Source organism: Panthera onca, chromosome D1, assembly GCF_046562875.1.
Source record: "Panthera onca isolate mPanOnc1 chromosome D1, mPanOnc1 haplotype 2, whole genome shotgun sequence".
Lineage (NCBI taxonomy): Eukaryota > Metazoa > Chordata > Mammalia > Carnivora > Felidae > Panthera > Panthera onca.
In genome coordinates, this window is record NC_138348.1 from 111907362 (window position 1) to 111924855 (window position 17494).

The 17494-nt window shown below is 40.4% G+C and overlaps 1 long non-coding RNA gene across 2 annotated transcripts in view; it reads right to left on the minus strand.

Moving 5' to 3' along the window:
• LOC132660785 (uncharacterized) overlaps positions 1 to 17494 on the minus strand; it is a 493076-nt gene that overhangs the window by 47070 nt on the left and 428512 nt on the right. The window contains exon 4 of one of the 2 annotated variants that reach the window (XR_009601886.3): positions 10822 to 11053. The exons of the other annotated variant lie outside the window; for it this stretch is intronic. This is a non-coding gene — a long non-coding RNA (uncharacterized LOC132660785). Of the gene's footprint in view, positions 1 to 10821; positions 11054 to 17494 lie in introns of those variants that run through there. 2 annotated transcript variants of the gene reach the window in all.

Sequence of the window (17494 nt, forward strand, 5' to 3'; positions counted from 1 at the left end):
CACATAGATGAAAGTTATACAAATGGTTTTCACTTTTTAAATTAAAAGTGACAGTACTAATAATTAGTGTATAAGAGAGTGTGGTAAAACAAAATTTTATATACTGGTGGGAGCGTCACTTTACAGCTTTACCAGAGAATTCTTGGTCAATACTTCTAGAATCTTAAATAAGAACGGACTTTTAGACAGATAGCTCCTTCCAGAAATGTATCCTAAGGAAATAATCATACAAGAAGGAAAGGACTTACGTATTAATGTATTCAATGAAGAGTTGTTTATAATTGTAAAAACACAGTAAATATTGTTAACATTCCATCATAGAACATTTTAAATTATACTGTGCTTCATCCACATAAGGGACTGCACTCAGTAAAATTTGTTATAGATGCCATGCAAGCACCTGACATTCAGCTTTTCATTGTTGAGACATCCATTTCAAAGACATCCACGTGGGAGCACCTGGGGTGGGGGGGCTCAGCTGAGCATTGGACTTTGGTTCAGGGCATGATCTCATGGTTCATGAGTTTGAGTCCCACCTCGGGCTTGCTGCTGTCAGCCTGTCAGCACAGAGCCCCCACTTTGGATCTTCTGTCCCCCTCTCTCTGCCCCTCCTCTGCTTATGCACATTCTCGCTCAAAAATTAAATAAAACATTAAAATAAAAGACAACCATCTGGAAAAAACACACTGCCTCCTAGATGACATGGGTACCAGCAAAACTAGATGAGAAATCAGGCCACTCCCACCCGGTAAGTTCCCAAGTTCCCCCTCTAGAAACTGTAAAGGAGCCTAGATAACTGACCACTGGGGTAACCCTGGTTTTCCTCTCCTGCACCCTAAAGCCCATTCTTATGTTTTTAATTAGCCAATAAAGAGCAAACCCTGGGGATCCTAAACATCCCACTCCAGACCCCACTAAAGGGCAAAGCCCCAGGTATGCATAGTCTCTCTTTCTGCCACCACCTGCAGCAGCCTTGTTGTGTGACCCTTGGGCATGGTGGACCCTCCAAGACACGTGAGTAATAAGTCTGTATTTTCAAACATGACCTGATGCTTGTGATTGAGGTGCATCCTACAGTCATAAGTACCGCAAGGGCAGGTCCAGCCTCAACAGTGGGTCTGGTGGGGGAAATACCTGTGGCGGCTTGTCACAAGCACTGTGAGCTCTGGCAAGTACCTCAGGCGTTTAGAACCAGTGGTATCACCACCAGCAGAATGAGACCCATACAACACATGTCCATTATTTCTATGGACAATAGGATAGAGTAAAAAGCAATTTAGATATAAATGTGTATGATATAATTCTTTGATTTTTAAAACCAGAGATATGGGGGCCCTGGGTGGCTCAGTCGACTAAGGGTCCGACTCCTGATTTCAACTCCGGTCATGATCTCACAGTTCATGATTTCGAAACCTGTGTTGGGCTCTGCACTGACAGTGAGGAGCCTGCTTGGGATTCTCTCTCTTTCGCTCTCTCTCTCTCTCTCTGCCCCTCCCCTGCTCTCTCTCTCTCAAAATAAATAAATAAACTTAAAAAATAAAACAAGAGAGAGAGAAAGTACACGGATATATATGTACATATGTTCTATGTGTACGTGTGCACAATTTATTATCAAAATAGCATCTGTGGTTATCTACAGATGAAAAAACAAGTGACTTCTTTGCTTATCAGTATTTATTTTTTTCCATCATGGGCATGAATACTCTATCTCAACTTGTTAAAAAGAAATAGATCAATTAGACATACCTCCTTCAAATAGTTGTTCTAATTCCATTCTATATAAACTACTGTCTGACTTTGAATTTCCAGAGCAGCTACATTTAAAATATCTTGTGGTTGATTCATTTTGCTTTCTCGTTTAAATAAGAAATACCAAGGGAAAACCCTAAATCTTGCCTATCACTCATGTTGTCACAAAGGAACACTAGAAATATCCACTAGATCACCCCAACATAACTGTAAAATGAACAAACAACATTCTGATTTATGCATCAGTCTCTTGTAAAGTTGGGGTCTGGTGGCGCTGTTTATAAACTCATGTTTGTGCATTGGCAAATATGAAGACAATGTCCCAAGTACTACCAAGATAATACCATCCTTTTAGGCTTAGTCTGATTATTAACATTATTTATAATGCTTTTTTTTAATGTTATGTTTAAAAGATTATAATTTTAAAAAGTGTATTTCTTTCTCATTATTGAACCTGGGCTAAAGAGGTAGCACATTTGAACAGTGGTCAGGACATGCATGTTCCATGTATAAAAACAGAAAAACATCCTGTGAACATTAGAAAAATGACTATGATTTACCTGTACATTTTTTAGTATTATAGTGGAATTGGAAACAGAAACAGACTCAAAGCAAAATTCACCCTCATGACTTTTGCAATACAGGCTTATGTTACTGCTAGAAAAACTTATCTCACATAAACAGTATACCAGAAAAAAATATATATGGTTTAGGGAATAGGAATTTCTTTTAAAAAACCACACATTTTATTAAAAATGTGTGTGGCAGGTATATCCTATACATTTTACTGCAAAAATATTATACTCAAACTAAATCTAGAAGAATTTTTTTCCCAGTTACTAGGCAAGAAACCCCAATAAAGCGATGTGAAACCCAGGCATTATTAAGATTTTTTGTTTTACCATTTTATCATTTTTATTTTATAAAAACACCATTGGTATTTTAGCTTATTGCATTAATTTAGTGGCATTCCCAAATTTATAATAAGTTTATATAAGTTCTTTAAATATCTAGTATACTGTGTTCAATCTCTCATCTAGACATATCTAAATAGGCACTCTGGAAAGGAAGTCAGGGACATTTTTGATGCATGGTCCCATTTTCCCAAGGTATTGCTAATGCAATCATCAAAAGCACAACACACCCGATGCTATACAATAGATAAGTCTCAGATAAGGGCTATATTAAAAACATATATTTTGCTCTCTCACCAATTCTGCACCAAACGGTTCTCTGTGGTGGCAAAATTTTACTAGCTTTGCTTCTCAGCTTGAAAAATAATATTAAACAATGGACCAAACACTGAATTCTAAACTATTAAATATATTTTTCAGGTGTAATAAAGGTGTGCTGTCAATGAACATTCAAGAGACTGGTGAACTTGATTATAAACTCCTAAGACTTAGAATGTGAGACAAATAACATACGAAATATTTTTAAAACTATGATGTAGAGAGATTAAATTATTTGCCACTGAAATCAGGAATACCAATTATAACTAATACTTCTCAGCATTTGCATTTATACCCTTATTCATTGGTCATTATCTTACCCAATCCCCACCATACTCTGTGTAGAAATTTATAATGATAATCTTCCATTTAAAGGAGAAGTTTACAAGCAACCTGAAGGTATGCCAGAAACTGTGGGCAGATACCACTGGTTATGTAGGTTTTAGAACACAGTGTAAGGCTAGAACAAAATGCTAATCTATGGATTTGTGATTTCCACTTAGCCATTTTCAATCACTACTTTATGATGTAATCAGGATCTATCATGCTAATCTACAGTCAGTTCTTCTCACTGTGAAATAATTACAATTCCTAGTCCCCTGGCCGGTAGACAGAGACGTGATGAATTGGACCACGGGGGCTGTGAGAGGAAATGGCACGGTCATTAGGGTCATTGTGGCCTGAAGCATTCAAGGGCTGGTGTACAACCCTTCAACCATCTCTTCTTCTGACGTGGTAATGATGGAAGTGTGTGTTACACTGGAGGTAGTAGGTGCAAATCCTGATGGCCTGTTGAGACACTGCACAGAGGACAGAACCCTTAGGCAGTCTCTTGCCCCCATGGTGACCGTAGCCTGAGTAACAAAAACTTCTACTGTGCTAAACTTAATTGAAATTCTTGTGTTTGCTACTTCGACATAGCTTCAAAACCCCAGTTTATGCAAAATTTTGCCTTTTGTTTTAACATTGAGAACTTAGAAAATTCTTCAGTAAGGAAAAGGAGACCCCAAATATACTAAAGCCCACTTAGAAACTGGACACATGGGGCACCTGGGTGGCTCAGGTCGTTGAGCGTCCGACTTTGGCTCAGGTCATGATCTCGCAGTCTGTGAGTTCGAGCCCCATGTCGGGCTCTGTGCTGAGGGCCAGAGCCGGGAGCCTGCTTGGGATTCTGTGTCTCCCTCTCTCTGACCCTCCCCCGTTCATGCTCTCTCTCTTTCTGTGAAAAATAAATAAACTTAAAAAAAATAAAAAAAAAAAAAGAAAGAAACTGGACACAGAGTTTGTGTAGTTGAAGAAGACTATTCTGTACAGTTCTTTCAAAGGGAAAGGCGCCTCATTTTTCCACATTTGTTCTGTATTGACACTTATAATTGCCCTCAGCATCCTGGAATCATTCACAAAGGGTATAAAAGTGGTTTGTGTTATTCACGATACTAAGAACTGAAGGGTTTTTTTTTTTTTTTTTTTTTTTTTTTTGCAGTTAGTGATAGTCCTGTTGTGAGTTGTCACTTGTGTATGTAGTTGGAGCAAATACAGATTGGTTTTTCCTCTTCATAGATGAGATTTTGCTTTCACGAAATGAACAGTTTCAGAATGTGGGCACACAAGGAGAACAGATTGGCTTAATACAGAACATGGGTTAGAAGACTTCCTTTGGTCATACTTGGGACTCTCATGGCATTGATTTTACTTGGGATAGAGCAGATTGGAAGAGTGGGTAAAGTTCAGAATGATCTAGAGTGAAAGAATAGAACTTTTCCTTGTGTCGACCTCAGGAAGGCAAGGAGGGCACATCAAAGAACTGCTTTCAAGGTTCGCTGAAGACAAAGTTCAAATAAAACCACAGCAGCAGCCACGGCACCTGAAAAGCCTACAGCAGCTAGTGAGGTGTTTGTCCTTTTGAGATGAGGTGTAGGAAGAACACGACTGACTCTAAGGGAGGGAGATTATCCGATAGCACGTCAGCAAGTAGCGTCTCTGAAAGAGACCAAAGCAAGGTCAGGGTTTAAACAAATGCATTGGTCACAGAACAACCACAGCTGACCTTTTTTCTAAGTCTTAGCTCTGCGGTGATCTTGGCTAACTCAAGATGTTCGGGGGCATTAAAAGGAAGAATTGGCCTTTACAGTCTCTTCTGCAGCAAATACTCCACTTTACGGTCCAACTGTAGCAGTCCCTAGCACCAGCTTCTGTTGTTAGGTGATTCATGCACTCCCAAGATGTGCTGAGGGAAAGCACAGGTCTGACCTGAAGCTGGGAGACATGGTCTCTGCCCTGAAGCAGCTCACACATCCAGAGCCCAGCAATCATTGTCACGGTGAAGAATTTATACGTGAGAGTGCATTCGTGGACTGAAATATACTCATTGATGGGAAAAAACGTGAGTGGCACCCTTTGCTAGGGTGAGAGTTTTCTTCTAGTTGTTTAGGTTCTAATGAATGGATGGACTCTTAACTGACTTAATGGTCACACAGCCATTAAATTATAGATTAAAAAAACTTGCAATGAATTGAGCACATGACCTTCACAAAACTCTTGCACTGCTGGGCTTGCTCAGGGAGAGGAACAGAACCTAAAGAGTGCAATAACTGAACTGGGGACAGAAATCCTTGTTTCTAAACTCTAGTTATTAATAATAATTCAATCTAAGGACTAGCCATGTGACCTGGGACAACTTAAATCCCTGGGACTTTAGGTTCTCATCAGGTGTAAAGCAAAACAATGTGGTCATTTGGCAAGACAACCATTAAGGTCCTGCTAATTTAAAGAGTTCAAGGTTTGTGAAGTGACTTTACATACTAATCAAAAAATAACATGGCGGGGTGCCTGGGTGGCTCAGTTAGTTAAGCAACCAACTCTTGATTTTGGCTCAGGTCGTGATCTCACGGTCCTCAGAGTGAGCCCTCCATTGGGATCCACGCCTACAGCACACAGCCTGCTTGGGATTCTCTCTCTCTCTGCCCTTCCCCTGCCCATTATCTCTATCTCTTTTTTTTTCTCTCTCTCTCTCTCAAAATAAATAAACATTAAAAAAAAAAAGAAATAACATGGCAATTGATGAAAAGGAAAAGTGAGAGAAGAACCTTCATGTTTAACTAAAATTGCCTACCTGAATGCATCAGGTGAAATCTTTCAAGAAAAATGCAAAATAAGAATGAGTCAAACTTTTCTTAAGCAGTGTGTAGAGAGCAAAGAAATGAGGAAAGGAGTGATATACACCCATGGGAACATAAATTTATCATGATGATAAAATTGTATTTAATGCCAGTAATGATGAGGTCCAATGGAGGCTTGATATCCACACGACCCCTCAGGCTTCCCTCCAGTTGATGTGTATTTAGCATTGCACATGTCTCAGACAAATCACAGTAAATTATATTCTTCTTAAAATGTTTTTACTCTGTCACAAAATAAATACAAGAGAACATTTTCTTCTTCAGGGTTAAGCACTCATAAATAGAATTAACTTGTCCACTTTTGTGGAAGATGGGCGCATAAATGGGAAGGACAGACCTTTCCTATTAGGTATATGGCCAAAGGCAGAGGCATACAGAGAGGTCTTCCTTTACAGGTGAATTCCTCACTGCTGGGTTCATTCGCAGACTTCAAACAACTTAATGTTTTTCTTAGAAATTCATCTCCCAAATCTCTGGGCTCATTTTCAGATGACTAAAAAGTGAATAAATGTAATAACTTCAGAAAACTAACAAGGATATCAAAACATTGTACGGACACACTTTGGAAAAAAAAATACCTCTCAAATCATATAGGATGATACAGAAGATGCAAGTCAGTTTTTCTGCCCTCCACTGTTTTCCCTGAAGGTAACTACCACAAAGTGGGTGCTATAGCAATAAACCTGAAGATGAAAGTCACTTCCTTTTCAATAAAATACTTAAACAATCTAAAGATGACATAAAATGCTTTCTATTTAAGCTTGGCGAGAGACCACTGGTCCTCGTGCTCTAACAAAGATATGGTATCTTACATATTGCTTGATTATAGGGATATAACCATGAAGAACTGGCTTGCACATGGCTACCGAGGCTCACAGGGGGATGGCCCGCTTCCAGATTTTCTCTTACTCCTTTGTTTGCTGAACTGAGCCCCATTTCTGGGAAGTGCTGCCCCATCCTGAACTCCCCTTAATGGCTATAATGGGAGTCATCTGCAGATATGGCGGATTTTCCAGAGGGCAATGACTAGCTTATTTTGCAGATTTGAGAATCGCTGTGGCCATATTTACGGGGAATTTTAAGACCCTTTAAAACAAGATGTACTCAAATAAATTAGAAGTCCTCTTTATCCTCTAGGAAAAGTCAGTAACACACCACCCGCCTTTTTCCCTGGGGAGAAAATTGTCATGCCCTTGGGCACTCTGGACAGGTGCGTGTATTGGACCATATGGAGTTTACTCCCCTATTGTCAGCATGCCATCCTACCAGGGTTTTCAATGAAGCCTTCCCCAAAGACTTAGAAAACAGCGGATGATATCACGTTTGAGAGATAGTCAGAAAGCAAGACTTAGTGGATCAAAGAGGATAGATGCAAAATAACTTGAAAGGGGACAGATGGGTTTAAAGAACTTCAATGAGTTATTTGTAATTGAACTTATTATTGCATAATATAACAGATACTTGTTATTAAGATTTGTACTCTAGTACATACTAAAAATGAAAACATGTAACGTGTGTGTGTGTGTGTGTGTGTGTGTGTGTGTGTGTATGGATAGATAGATAGCTACACAGGCAGATCCATTGATTGATAAACTTCTCTGTCTTTTTGCTGGACAGGAATTTGGGGTTCAAAGAGCTAAAGTCCTTTATAGAAGGCCCCACACAGAATCAGGTTCAAACTCAAGTCAAATTCTACCTTTATTGAAATAAAGGATGTGCTGCTGATGACGAAAATGTGTTGATCACTGAAGCACACAAGTGACACAGCTCTTGAAAACATCAAATCTTAGCCCAGCCACATACTGCCTGTAATATTGTATGGTGGGAGACGGTATACAAAATACTTTGTGCGCTGCCATTTATGAGTAAAAGTGGATAGTAAAATACTCAAGCCCTTCCAAAAACTCACAAGGGGAAAACAAACAAACAAAAAAGCATTAGCTTATGAAATGTGATCACCGCTGCCCCCCCCCCCCCACCGCACTGGCATTGTAAGAGTAATGGATTACGCATTGTAAGAGTAATGGATCAAGTCATATTACGATCATACCCCCAATATGTGAATCCATTCTACATCTCTTGACTCTGATTCTCACTTATCCCCAAACAAGCTTCTCTTTTTTTTTTTTTTTAATTTTTTTAAGCTTTATTTATTTTTGAGAGAGAGCATGAGTGGGGGAAGAGCAGAGAGAGAGGAAGAGACAGAATCCAAAGCAGGCTCCAAGCTCCGAGCTGTCAGCACAGAGTATGATGCGGGGCTTGAACTCATGAACTGTGAGATCATGACCCGAGCTGAAGTCGGATGCTTAACTGACTGAGCCACCCAGGTGGCCCTCCCTAAACAAGCTTCTAAGTTTGACTGACCACCTTCCTTGATAGGTCTTCCAGCAGGGAAAGATTCTGCTGTTGATACTTACACAAGGATACAGGCCCACGTGGAAGTTAGAATGAGATTCTCAGCTTGACTGTGGCCATGGGTGCCACCCAGGTGGGTCCACTTAAGAAGGAGTTGACCAACCTTCTTTCGCCCACACATCCCCTCTGCATTATGGCCCTCACCTTCTTGTACCAGCCGTGGTGGGGATCATGCCCCACCTCAGCTCTGGCTCTCTCCTGGGGCTGTCCACCTCCTCTTCCGTTCTGCATTTCTTAGTCAGCTTTGGAACACATCTCAGCCATCTCCTCCTCCACAAAAACATCTTTGACGTCTTACTCGGCTTAATGCCTCCCCCATGTGCTTTCAGTCACTTTGTACCACAGCAGGATCAGACACAACTGTATGCTGTCCTTTAGTGGGAAACGAAACATTTTTGTTGAATATACTCTTCATCAGGAACCCTTGGACCCTGGCATAAGATTATAAACACTATCTTGCTCACAGCAGAATCTCCAGAGCCTAACAATTTATTGAATTCTTAATAAATATCTATTACATAAATAATCAGGGAGGCCTTATTCATGATTCTATCAAAAGAAAATATTGAAGTGCTTTTGTTTTCTGTAAGTTTTTGGTCAGCATGGTCAGCATTCCTGGTGCCCAGTTATTATTAGAACAAACCACTATTTAAATTATTCCTTCTTATAAGCACTCCCCAGAGAAAAACAGCATATTATTTCCTGAAACAATGAAACATATGCAAGTGTGTTCAGAGTTATAACCAAATCAAGATCATCGCATGGAAGAAGTGGAAAACCAGAACTGAATACAGAGACAGAAGACTGAATAAAAATATGGCAAGGTGCCCAGACAAATCTCAATTTACAGCAGCAGAAATAGACTGACAATTAGATTCCTGAGTCACAATTTTGAGCTGGTCTGTTTTTCTTTCTCAGGTGTATGTCGGTGGCATGCGAGAGCACGTGTAAATAGGTTGCTTTGCATTCTCTGGATTGAGACTGCTCAATTATTTAGGTGGTCTGTCAGGAGGTAGTTGTTTATAAATGCAGACAACACAAATGAGTTCCGTGTAAGCATATGTCAATGCAAATGTACATAAAAGACATTGCTAATATCTACAGAAGGGAAAATGATTAGCAAATTCATAAGGGTCACTCACAACGCTCATGTTAAGACTAATCCTTTGTTCATTTTGAGATATTCCCCTAATGCATTTACCATGTGTTTTCAGTGGTAAATGATGCTGTGCTTACATTTATAAGGCAGGAGAGGCGTCTGGGTGGCTCAGTGGGTTGAGCATCCGACTTCGGATCAGGTCATGATTTCATGGTTCGTGAGTTCGAGCCCTGCATCGGGCTCTGTGCTGATGGCTCTGAACCTGGAGCCTGCTTCGGATGCTGTGTCTCCTGCTCTGTCTGCCCCTTCCCCACTTGTGTTCTGTCCTTATCTCTCTCTCTCTCTCAAAAATAAATAAACACTAAAAAACAGACATTAAAAATTAAAAAAAAAATTATAAAGCAGAAAGGGAAGAAGAGGAAGGCCATCCACAGCAGTGGACAGTGGCTGGCGGTGCCCTGCACTGCTCACGCACAGCTGACCGGTGCCTTGCTATTCATGTCCTGGAACCACGGCCGTGCAGATCTGTTCCCCAAACTGCATCCGCATCTCGTAGAGGCCAGTGCTACGAAGGTGTTCGTTGACAGACTGATTCAAGCTGAGCTCTTCAGCCTCTCTCAGAAACTCCTACGAAGGCCCTCCTTGAGCTCCTCCATTGGGCAACGCACCTGAGACTGAGTCACGGCCCCAGGCCGCCCTCCCTCATCCTTGAGAGGAGAGCGGCTCCAAACAGTAGTCTTCACATTGTATTTTTACTGCCCCTCCCCTGCCTACATCCACTGGCCCTTAAGAGGCTTTTTCTTCTTGCAATTCACCCTTGAGAAGATGACAGACTGTGTTAGGAACATGTCATGTAAGTTCCTGGGATTGTGTGAGGCTCAGCAGCTCAGACACTAACGTTCACGGGCTTTAGCTACGTACTTCTGAAAGTATTAGCCCCCAGTGCCGATCTTTCTAATCCAGACTACGAAGCGTCCACGCAAACGTCTGCCGGGCATACCACCACCACCACAACAGAGATTAGCTGTCCGTCCTATTCCAGGCGCTGTGCTAACCTAGTTACGTGAATCACCTCTTGTAATCCAGACAACCAAGCTCGTGGTGATTACTAGTATTATCCCCATTTCACACATTTGAAAATGGGCTTCAGAGGTTAAGACAGGAGTAGGTCAGAGCTAAATGGCATTGCTGAGACTTGAAGCCAGACTACTTGACATAAGACCCCAGTGTCTAAACTGCTGTGCGATCGGGCTCCTCTTACTTAGTCCAGTCACCATTATGAGTCCTTTCGTGTGATGTTTATTTGTTACGTGATTTGCACAACTGGGAGCCAGGTTCAATCATTAATGTAGCTGTCCCATGTATGATGTTGGTGATTTCTTAAAAACAAACAAAAAACGGATGATTAGTCTCACATATAAAAAAATTGTGACTCTTTTCATTTTATGCTGTGATTAGGGGTCACTTTACACAAATACATGTGTGTACGCACACACAAACAGAATATGAGTTGTTTTTTTGGGGGCGAAAACCTAGTTTTAAGTCATCATTGATTTATGCCTACATCTTTATGCTACATATTGTTTATAAGTGGAAAAACCAGTTCATCTGCATAAAAGACCGGTCTATGTTCTCAATGAATGCTGCAGCTTTGTTAACACTTTCTTTTTTGTGGAAAATGACTATCTCCATGAGACTGAAAATAACGTATTAAAGAAGGTACAGCACTAGAGAATCTGACTATATTTAATCTTATTTGAACTAAGTATTAAAAATATTACTTTTGTGAGATTATTTGGGGGAAATATATATCAGAATGAGGCTTTTTTATGAGTAGCAAAAAAAAAAATGACATGGGCTTAACCAAGACAGAAGCTTTTCTTTCCCATAAAAGAAGTCCATGACTACATTCCTCTAACTTGTATTGGCATGTGGCTTCCCCAAAGTAGATTAAGAAGGCTGCGTGAGCTCTATCCATTGTATCCATATTAGTACAGAGAAAGCCAATCAAATTAAAGTTCAAATTAAGAAGTAGGCCTTAAAATTGTGATGTGAAGCCTATCTATTCATCTACCAACTATTCATCCATCCATCCGTCCGTCCATCCATCCATCCATCCATCCATCCATCCACCCATCTACCCACCCACCCACCTATCTATCCAAATGGCTTCTTGAATCATGAGCCTCACAACTGTTTATTTGGGGTGGTATACCAATTCTTTTAAATAACATCAGTGGTTTTCTAGACTTCTTCAGGGCAGTTTCCCCAGAAAGTAACCCCCCAAACACTTGCCCACAGAGTAAGAGCAGAGGGGCCAAGGTTGTGGGAGGCCAGCAGTGTTAAGGCACGACTGTCAGCACTCAGTGCACCAGCAATCGCCTTACCCTGGGGCTCCCACGGGTGCCTCATCTTTGACATCAGTTGTTCCAAGTGTCTCCAATCAGAGTCTCCGGGACATAACACCTCCAGAGAATCACCCATTTTCTACTGCAGAGCTCAGGGTAGGACAGCTGCCTGTTTGCTAGGGCTGAGGGAAAACACCTGGGAAGCTACCTACTAGTGAAGACAAACTTTTAACAAAAGTTTCGCTTTCAGCACCCCCACATATTCAGCGTTACTTGCACACTCAGAGGTTACTGGCACCTCCAATTCTTGAAATGTTGCACGGTTCTTCAGCACAAATGAGCATGTTTTTTTTTTACTGGCATCCTTTAGGCTGTCATGTTCTGGCTTTTTCACATACAGTCAGTTACTATTCCTGTACGTGATCTCCATGCTCGGAAGTCAACAGTGTAGTGTACTGTATCATCTCGCTTTTCCTTTGCCTTCTTGGTCTTACATTAAAAAAAAAAAAAATTACTTAATGCCTTTTTCATTTGGGTTTCCAGCAGGCCCAGAAATGCGTGGTCCTTCATTTGTAAATGAAAAGTCCTCACTTATTTTCCAACAATATGTTTTCTGTAGGTTTTATTGCAATGAACGTTCTCTTCAGAAGTCAACAATAACCTTCTTTTGTCAGATCCAGTGGGTTCTACATGGTGACACTGCCTTGGTGACACATGCCCCTTTCCAGAAAATGTGCCTCCATCGATTTTTGTGACCCTTCTCTCTCTTTAAACACCTCTCATTCTCCAACGCTTTCTTATTCTCAGTGTTTTTCTCTGCCTCCTGCCTGTATCCTGGTTTCTCTGTCTTCCCACCAGTCTTTGGCATTCACCGAAATTCTAACTGTATTCAGTCCTCATCTCGTTCTACCTCTTAAGTCATCCCATTTCTCTAATTATTTTTACTGCTACTTGCATGCTGGTGACCACCAAGTCTGAATCTCCATCCATGACTGAATTCCTAACCTTTGGATGTACGTCCCTCCACCATGTGATAGACACTTCAGTCCTGCCAACCATCTCAATATGGATATCACATGAACGGCTCAAATCCAATATGTCTAATAATGAGGTCACCATCTCCTATGTCGTGCACATACCCTCTCATGAGTACTAGAGTTCGGCTGAAGGCAGCACTGAGCATTTAAGGTAGAAAAAAAAAAAGACGGCAATAGCATTCTCACAAAAGTAGAACCAGTAATACTAAAATCTCTGTGGAACCACAAAAAAACCCAAATAGCCAAAGCAATCTTGTCTTGAGAAAGAACAAGGCTGGAGGTATCACAATCCCAGATTTCAAGATATACTACAAAGCTGCAGTACTCAGAACAGTAAGGTACTGGCACAGAAACAGACACATAGGCCAGTGGAAGAAAATAAAGAGCCCAGAAATAAACCCACACTTATAGGGTCAATTAACGTATAACAAAGGAGGCAAGGATATTCAGTGGAGGAAAAGACAGTCTCTTCAACAAATGGTGTTGGAAAAACTGGACAGTGACATACAGAAGGATGAAACTGGGCCACTTTCTTACACCATACACAAAAATAAACTGTAAATGGATTGAAGAACTAACTCTGAGACCTGAAATCATAAAACTCCCAGAAGAAAAAACAGGCACTATCTCTTGAAGGTCTCCCTTGAAGGTTATTAGCAACATGCTTCTTGAAATGCCTCCTCAGGCAAGAGAAAGAACAGCAAAAATGAACTATTGGGACTTCATCAAAATAAAAAGATTTATAGAGTGAATGACGCCATCAACAAGATGAAAAGACAGCCCACTGCATGGGAGAAAATATTCGCAAATGATGTATCAGGTAAAGAGCTAAACATCCAAAATACATAAAGAACTCATACCACAGAACACCAAAACCCCCAAATAATCTGATTAAAATGGACAGAGAAACTGAATAGACATGTTTCCAAGGAAGACATCCAGATGGCCAAGAGACACAAGAAACAATGCTCCACGTCACTCATCAGTAGGGAAATACAAACCCAAACCACAAAGAGATATCACCTTGCACCTGTCAGAATAGCTAAGAGGACAAGAAGTTGCAAGTGTTGGTGAGGATGTGCAGAAAAAGGAAAGCGTGTGCACTGGTGGTGGGAATGTAAACTGGTGCAGCCACTGTGGGAAACAGTGTAGAGAGTCCTCAAAAAGTTAAAAAAAAAAAAAGAAATACCATATGATCCAATAATTCTACTAATAGGTATTTTCTCAAAAGAAAATGAAAACACTAATTCCAAAGGATACATGCACCCCTATGTGTATTGCAATGTTACTTACAATAGCCAAGATACAAGCATCTTAAGTATCCATCAATAGATAAAGAAGATGTAACACACACACACACACACACACACACACACACCTATGTACACATACAAAATGAAATATTACTCAGCCATAAAAACGAATGACATCTTGCCATTTGCGACAACATGGACGGAGCTAGAGGGAATTATGCTACATGAAATAAGCCAGGCAAAGAAAGCCAAATATCACATAATTTCACTTATAAATAAATAATCAAACAAAAAGCAGAAACAGACCTGTAAATACAGAGAACATACTGATAGCTGCCAGGGCGGAGGAGGGTAGGAGAATGGACAAAATGGATGAAGAGCACTGGGAGACATGCGCTTCCACTTAGGGAACGCATAAGCCACGAGAATAAAAGGCACAGCATGAGGAACACAGTCAGTGACACGGCAACAGTGCTGCATGGGGAGGGGCGGTGGTTGCTACCCCTGTGGTGAGCACAGCATGCCGTATAGATGTGTTGAATCAGTAAGTTGTACACGAGCAACTAATGTAACACTGTGTCAACTATATGCTTCAATAAACAAAACAAAAAGCATGCTATGGAATAACTTTTTTTCCGAATAAAAATACTTGGATTTGCATCAGAAAAAGGCAGTTAATCAAGATTTCCCCCTTTCTCTCTTGCTATCATGCCCACTAAATCGTTTGCAACTTAATACATGACTTATTTCTGATTTTTTGTCCCTTGATTTAAGCCCCTTTCTTCGGACCCAGCATTTAGGTTTATGCGACACTCCTTCTTTTCCTTTGAGTTCATCTTGATTACTACTGTTAGAATGAACTATTTAAAATTTAAAACTGACAGCGTTGCTACCTTACTGTAGACATTCAGTGCCATCCATCACCTATAGTCCAAAGACCACACTTCCTAGAATAGCATGCAAGAACCATGCTTACAGCAACTATCTCTGTAGAGGCATCTTCTATCATTCTTCCCTGATTTCACTCCAGTGGATACAAACTTATTTGTGGTTTTCTGCAAACCTGATACTGTTTCATACTTCAGTGGATTTGTTTTTTATATATTTGCCAAGAATGTTCTTCTATTTTTCTTTAGCTAACTCCTATTCTTCTGGACTAGATATAGCTTCCAAACTCTAAACCCCCTTCCTGATTCTCCCTGGGATGGAATGACCGATATTTCATTTTTCAGTCATAACATCTTCTATCTGCCTGTTTATAAAACAGTTTGTTCATCAGTATATATTGTTTGGTTTGATGTTTTATGTTTTTGAAAGACAGGAACAGTCTTATTATTTGGAGAGCCTCAGAAAGTCATGTGGTACCAGGAAAATAGATGGCAAAATAAATAAAAAAATAAATAAAGGTCTGTTGATTTACCAAGACATTTTTCTACACCTTAGCATTATTTTGCTTGTTGACTTCTGCTCTTCTTTCAAATATTTTGCTCTCACATATGTTTCACAAAGAGAATTTCCTTTTGAAAATTTACCTGTATTCACAGCTGTGGGAAAGACTACTATACTCTAACTCATGACAAAGTTATACCTTAACACTGATTTCAATAAGGTAGGTTCTATGTTGGAACTTGAATTTGAAGATATTAATTCAGCCCTCCAGCTCTCTCGTTTCTTCATTTTTTTTGGATGAAGAAATTGTACTAGACAAGCATCAAAGTTCTGAGAAGTTCTAAGGGTTTGTTAGCTGCTATTTGGGAAAAAAAAGTCTTCTAGAAACTTACAAGCTAATAGGCTGACTGGATATCAGTAGCTCTTTTTCCTAAAGAGCTAAAATACAGGCATCCGGTCCCGGGAGACAGAAGTGGAGAGCCAGGCTGAGCAACTGACTGATTTCCCATTTTCTTTTTTTTTTTTTTTTAACGTTTATTTATTTTTGAGACAGAGAGAGACAGAGCATGAACGGGGGAGGGTCAGAGAGAGAGGGAGACACAGAATCTGAAACAGGCTCCAGGCTCTGAGCTGTCAGCACAGAGCCCGACGCGGGGCTCGAACCCACGGACGGTGAGATCATGACCTGAGCCGAAGTTGGACGCTTAACCGACCAAGCCACCCAGGCGCCCCTGATTTCCCATTTTCTATGAACGTGACTGTAACCATGACTCCATGGTAAGAAGGCATACTGTGGGACACTTTGCTTTCCTTTTATCTTCCGTTTTGAGTTATGACCGAAATCATATAAAATAATATAAGAATAATATATTTTTACTGAACGAAACCATATCAAGAGCTTCACTTTAGTAGAAATAATATATTTGGCTCCTTGGGAAAATCACAAGGTAAAATCTAAAACTAATGAGGTCTATTTCCCAAACTAAAGCAGTTTCAGTCAGTAATTTATGAGCCACCATGACACGTTTTCTCTTGTGACCAATTCATAATTTGGCTCTGCTGCAATCTATTAGAGATAAAAACAATTTCCTAGGGTTTTAATTCTTCCTGCATATTCTAATTGCTTCCAGCTGTAGCCAAGCTGATTCTGGATGAACCTTCACACAGCATTAAAAGGAAAAATAAGAGATCCAATTGTATCCAATTTAAGAATATAATCTGGGTGCCAAAATATATTTTATCAGGCTCACACAAAACCTCACAGCAACCCTCTCAACCATCTTGAAAGTAGCTGATGAACCAGAGAAAATACGGGAACACATTCTCCTTCCCACCTTTTATAGTTTCGAGTGTTATTTGTCATCATGTGGTTTTGTATGGCAGTAATGATGCTGTACTTCCTTTCCAAGCAGAAATGCATGAAGTGGCTTACTTTAGGGTACCAAGAATCCGTGTTTCATTCATAGGTGAGCGTTCAGATTTAACAGAGCACAAGGTGTCTTCCATAAGTTGCCATAAGCGGTCCATATCAAATGGATCAGACATGATGCAGTCACATCCACATTTTAGACTACAGATGCCTTCTCAACCTCTTCTATTGCTGTGGGACTTTACTTCTGGTGTGAGCATGCGTGCATGCGTGGTGCTTTTGTGTGTGTGTGTGTGTGTGTGTGTGCGCATGCGTGTGTGTGTTGGGTGTAAAATCTCCAGAAACAGGGAATCCCTTTGATGGGAATGTGGGCAGGAAGTAAAAGAGAAGTATTAGCACGAGCATATGACAGCTTCCATAGAAC